Source organism: Perca flavescens, chromosome 20 (genome assembly GCF_004354835.1).
Source record: "Perca flavescens isolate YP-PL-M2 chromosome 20, PFLA_1.0, whole genome shotgun sequence".
NCBI classification, from domain to species: Eukaryota; Metazoa; Chordata; class Actinopteri; order Perciformes; family Percidae; genus Perca; species Perca flavescens.
Window position 1 is genome coordinate 23,170,077 of NC_041350.1, and position 6,000 is coordinate 23,176,076.

At 41.8% G+C, this 6,000-nt stretch overlaps 1 long non-coding RNA gene across 2 annotated transcripts in view; it reads left to right on the top strand.

Annotated features, from left to right (window-relative positions):
• LOC114546949 (uncharacterized) overlaps window positions 1-3,592 on the top strand; it is a 138,381-nt gene extending 134,789 nt beyond the window's left edge. For both annotated transcript variants that reach the window (XR_003691097.1, XR_003691098.1), the window contains one exon: window positions 2,837-3,592. This is a non-coding gene — a long non-coding RNA (uncharacterized LOC114546949). The remainder of the gene's footprint in view (window positions 1-2,836) is intronic.
• The last annotated feature ends 2,408 nt before the right edge of the window (window positions 3,593-6,000 follow it).

Here is a 6,000-nt window from a genome sequence, read left to right on the forward strand (position 1 = left end):
GGAACCCCTGGAGGGAATTTCATCACATTTGGCACAAACATCCTCTTGGACTCGAGGATGAACTGATTAGATTTTGGAGGTCAAAGGTCACCTCACAAAATTAGTTTTTGGCCATAACTCAAGAATTCCTGCACCAATTATGACAACATTTCATTGTTAAAGACGTGTGAAACATCCACGTTTTGCCCCAAAAAATGTACTTAATACCTTTTATCAAATTACTTAAAAGTCTTCATCACATATGGATGTAAGCTGCATTTTGACTGGTTGGCATACAACCGCAAGGGAGTAATTGTAGTTTTAAATTCTAATTCTTGTGAAGATCCAAAAGTTTCCAAAGATACCAAGATACCACTAAGATTTTAGTTAAAATGTTTATTAAATAATACACAACTAAAATAGTGTTATTTGATGGAACAGTGCAGACATTTGCATATTTCACTCAATAATTTCTTTTTTGGCCACTTTTGGGGCAGCACAACACACTCGAACATTGCCACAACATTGACATATTACCACCTTATAAACTTCATGTGCTATCTTAGTTGCTAAATGTTCGCCAGCTAGTCGCAACTTTGTCTGTCTGTCTGTCGTTTGTTGCTGTGCAGGTAGGCAGCGTACAGTCAGAAAGTCAAGAGGCTGCCTGCTGCAGCTGGAAATGATGCTGATGAGAGCGGTGAAACTCTCTCAGCTCAGTTGCAGGCCCGTAAACCAAAACAATGAGCTGAAAGATGTTAAAAGTTTTTGTAGAGCTCAGGGGAACTGCAGTGTTGGGTGGTACATTTCTATGGGTTCAACATGTAGTGCAGTTTTTGAGTCTTTTTTTAGCCTAAATAAGAACAAATGAATGGGAAAACCCACTAATATTTGATGAAAGCAGCTTTAAAGCTCCTTAAGGGAAAACTAAAAGGAGAAAATGTATGTTGAGGGGTTAAAACATGAAGTCTGCATGTAATAATAACCATATGCAAAAGTGGCTTTTTGCCATATATGTACGGATGCAGTGCTATTCCCAGATTTTAGAGGTACAGACGTGTGTGATCATGTGTGTAAAAAGAGTCGGAACAGATGGAAGCCCATTTTTCAAGTGACATTTCAATTATAAAGTCGTCCAGCACCACATTATTACACAACTGCAGACTCCCAAAGCCACTGAAACCTCTCACAGACTGCACTTACATTACAGGACACCAAACGTGAGCACACACAAGCACAGACACAGTAAAACCACGTTTGTGCACACATGAAGACGATGTAGTATTAATATTTTAGGCTCGTCAGAACTACGTGCACACACTCACAGTCCAGCACACTCGAGGCAAGAGTAGGAGGAGCAGATCAAAGAAAATGTGGTTAAAAAAGAACACCCAGGGACACCCACCTCCACATAAACAGGGGATCTCCTTACCAAAAACAAAGAGGCCTGTGCAGCCAACTCACATCCAGCGGAACAGAGAGGGGGAGGGGGAGGGGGGGATCAGAAAACATGGGCGGAAAGGTAGAGCAAAATCATTCATTACTGTAATTACAACCTGAGCCCACTTACTCTTTCATTCAACGGGAGGAGGGGAGAAAAGAAAAGAGGGAGAGGAGAGATTAGAACTTGCCCACAGTGGTGTTTACCTCACGCTGGGAGATAGCTCATCTTATTTCTTTCTTCAGATGAACACACACAAACACGTTAATGGAGAGGAACACAGAACACACAGTGCAGGGGTTCCCTCATCAGTCCGAGAGATGCGGTTTATGTCAGTAAAAATAATGAGCTATGAAAGGCCTGTCTAAGTGTCTTCATCACGGTATTTATTTTCCCTCCCTGCTCTGAGTCAAGCTGTCCCTCCCCACCTCGCTTAACTCATTATACCTCTGAAGCAGAACAGTGTTTGACTGGTGGATAAACATCTCTCATTTTGTTGTTTTTGTCCTTACAGTACGTTTCAATCGGGACAGCTTAAAAGAATAGTTCAACATTTCAGGCGAGCAACTTATTTGCTTTCTTGCTGGGATATGATGAAAACACCAATCGCGCTCTCATTTGTCTGTATCAAATTGATAAGCTTCATAGCTTTAACATTAGCTAATTTTTTCACATTTTACCATTTTGTTTACTCTCATTGCTCTCACAGCATTGTTTTTGGTTGCAGTAGGCAGAGCAAACAAGCTCTGATAAACCAACTGCACAATTCCAATCAACAAAGTTAGCGCCTATCAGGTGAACATAGTGGAGCATTTAGCAGCTAAAGAGGAAGATATTTCCTTCAGGAGTTGGTGGAGACCAAAAACAGAGCCAAAAGGAGAGTGACATTCGGCAGGTGGCCAGAAACACGACCCACATCTTATCTCCAGGATGTGCAAATAAGCAACTATAGCCATATCAACTCAAATGGTGGTTTCAGGTTTAGAAAGCTGCAGCCAGCAGCTGGTTAGCTTAGCACAAAGTATGGAAAAAGGGGGAAACAGCTAGCCTGGCTTTGTCCAAATGTAACAAAATCCTAAATATCTTTCCATCTAAATACAATATCTATGGGTTTATGTTTCCCAACATGTTGGGTTACTCTTTTAAGTGGAAGAACAAAGTCATTGATTGTTGATTACTAAGGATCATTCTTGAATTTTTAACAAAACACACAAAATACCATGGGAGATAGGTATAAGTAAGAAGAAGTTTGGTTTAAAAAAACTCCCTTTATGACTTTTACATGACGTGCACTAAACTACTTCTGCATCTGTGGAAAATCTTCTGGAGAATGTTGACTCACTTTGTGACCGCAGCTTCCAGCCTCTTGTCTTTTTAGAGCCTCCCCGTTTACCTTGCTCTCATCTCTTTGTCCCTCAGGACTTCTTAAACACTGCCCTGGGCGTCCCTCCGGGGAAACAAAACATGCTAGAGAGAGGAAGGGAAACAGTGGCTTAATGTGATCTGAGGACAACAACAACAACAATGCCTGGAAAGTTTACCTACCGGGCCGCAATCTGCCATGATGTGTTTCCAGTCCTACAGGTGCCAGGAAATACGCCTCAGGCACGCTGTAGCATTCATTCAGAAATGTGATACTGTAAATGCATAGGAAAGTGCTCGAAACGTGTGAAACTGAGTATATACATGTATACGCATGTGTGAATGTTTTAGGCGTTTTATGTGTGAATGTTTTAGGCGTTTTATGTAAAGTGTGTGTGGTTTGTGCTGTGCCCTTACTGTTAAGTCTGTTAGAGACAGAGAGAAAATGAGACTTTTCTGCAACACTATATGACTATATGCTTGGATGTGTTTTGGTGTTTGCCTCCATCATATGTCTGTTATTAGAGGTTATAAGTCTCAGTCTCAGGTAGAAATGTGATATTTTTTTTCTTCTTTTTTTTTTTTTAACAGAGCACAGTGTTTTAAAAATCTAGAGAGGGTGAGTGAATCTCTTCTCTAAACCAGCACAGAGAAAGAGCACAAGTGGCACCTAGTGGACTGCAGCAGTGCTGCACCCTGTCTTGAAGAGAGGCTGTTTCAGGCATGGCTTGCTTTCTCACTTACTGACTTGGTGACCTGAGCAACAGGTCTAGGGTCTCTTGTTTTACTCCACTTCTTAAGGTTGACCTTTATTTTTGTTCAGGACAGTTGTAAAGTTCTTTGAAACAATGCTTCTATATAAATAAAGTTATAATGATGGTCAACCATAATAGCTTTGGGGCGCCTGGATAGCTCATTTGGTAGAGCAGGCGCCCATATATAGAGGTTTACTCCTCGACCCAGCGGGCCCGGGTTTGACTCTGACCTGTGGCCCTTTGCTGCATGTCATTCCCCCTCTCTCTCCCCCCTTTCATTTTGTCAGCTGTCCTGTCATTAAAGGCCTAAAAATACCCCCCCAAAAAATCTTTAACAATAATAGCTTTGTAGAAAGCCATGTAGACAGGAAAGTAAATGGATTCATTTATATGTTTAGCTCTAATAAAGGGGTAGCGCATCAAAACAAGATAAATCGTTGTTGACCAATATGCAGCTTCAGTGCTCACATACACTATACTGTAAAGCAATCCAATATATCAAGGGGAGCAAAAGGTACATTTATAAATCACAGACAAACTGTACTAGTGAAGAGTTATACAAATACTTTTAAATTTTGGGATATGCACTTATCTGCTTCCTAGCCGAGCGTTAGATGAGAAGAAGAATGATACCACTCCCATAATCGTACACTAAATATAAGCAGCAGTGGGTTGGCGTAGCTTAGCACAAAGATTGGAAACAATGGGAAACAGTTAGCCTGCCTCTGTCCATGGTAATAGGATCTGCATTCTAGTCCCTCTAAATTAACAGATTATATCTTGTTTGTTTATTATTTGTTACCTTTGAAGAGAACCAAACTGGCCGTTTGCGCTTGTTTACAGTCTTTATGCTAAGCTAACCCGCTGCTGGTTGTAACTTCACATTTAATGGACGGAGATGAGACTGCAATCAATCTTGGCATGTTTTTCTTTCTGCAAAAAAAACCCGATTAAGCATATTTCCCAAATTGTGAAACTATTTCTTTACGTTAAAGAAGCAGCTGCAGCAGACTGACACTAATCATATTTACAACAAAAATAACCACAGAAAATGCACAACTCAGGCACAAATCCAATAAAAACTGTATCAAACGAGTGATCCCTTCAACAACTCATGTCAACTCTTATTAGTGATGCTATTGACAGCCATCTTGGGTCATGAGATGAGTCATGAGTTATTTGACCATTTTGTTTCCCCCAGTCATATAACAGCCCCTCCAGATGAATCTAATGCTGCATGCTTACTCATAAAAATCATTTAAATTGCAAAACAAATTTGAGACTTGTTACATGAACACCAGTATGAAGTAAGGTGCCCTCAATGGCCTCCTTGCACACCAGCTTTCCAGGAATTGAAGGCTTTCCTTCTTGAAGATGGGTCCAATATTACATCATGCATATTTCAAGACTTGCTGTTATGATGTGAAGGCAAAGGCCTGGTCCTACTTTCTATTCAATATGAATTTGTGAAATTTCTGGTCATCTCTACACCCCCCTTTTTTGCTTTCCTTTTTTGTTTTTAAAGAGTGTAGTGGTCACATCTGCGTCCATCTGTGTGTTTGTCTTCCACTGACCTGAAACAAGTCCTCTTCCTTCATAGATGTCGAGCCTCCACGCCTTTCTAAACACAATCTAGCTCTCAATGGCTGATTGTGTCTTCTCCTCTGACCTTCTCTCCTTCCACCTACAGAAATGCTGCTTCTGCTACGGCCCATTTGGTTATATACATAGACACACGTGTGCACAGCCTCTCTATGAAAAAGAAAAAGAGTGTGTGCTGTGTAAGTATGGATACACACAGTCACTCATACACATGAGCATCCAAGCACGCATGCAGAACCGTACAGCAGCCTCTCGTCTCTTTTCTGCTGACGGTACATCTGCAGCCCAGATGTGCGCCAGAGGTGCTGCTGAGTGCAGGATGTTTTGCATTCCCTCTGTGGAACATGTGAGGCGTTCCTGTGGGCCGTCCGTCTGCCTGCATTAGTCTGTATGTCATGGGGATCTGTTTGCCTCGGCCCCTTGTTGGCCGGCTCCAGGGGTTTGGGTATGACTGTCCGCATGCTAATTTGGGGCAGATGTTGGGTGCTGAATTAGGTGGTGAGAGGAAACTCTGGCCCTGGCAGGAGGGAGACACTGGCTGCCCTGTGTGGCGGTCCAGCCATACATAACAAAATCTTCCCAGCTTAACCTTCTCTGCTCCTGCATTTGTCACATCTGCTGTTGATATGCTATGCTGTACTGTATCTGCCCCATGAATGAACTGAGTACTGGTAACATTTTCTTGGTCGTGGTTGAGCCAGCTAACCAAACTATCTTCTGTCTCCCGAGCAGATGTAATTCAGAGTCGTCATTAAGTAACAAAACAATCGGGTCAGTAGGAATGCAACATCCTATCACATCAGATATTATTGATGTTGTTTTATTCAAAAACTCATGCACCTGTTCACACTCCCAGACCATGTG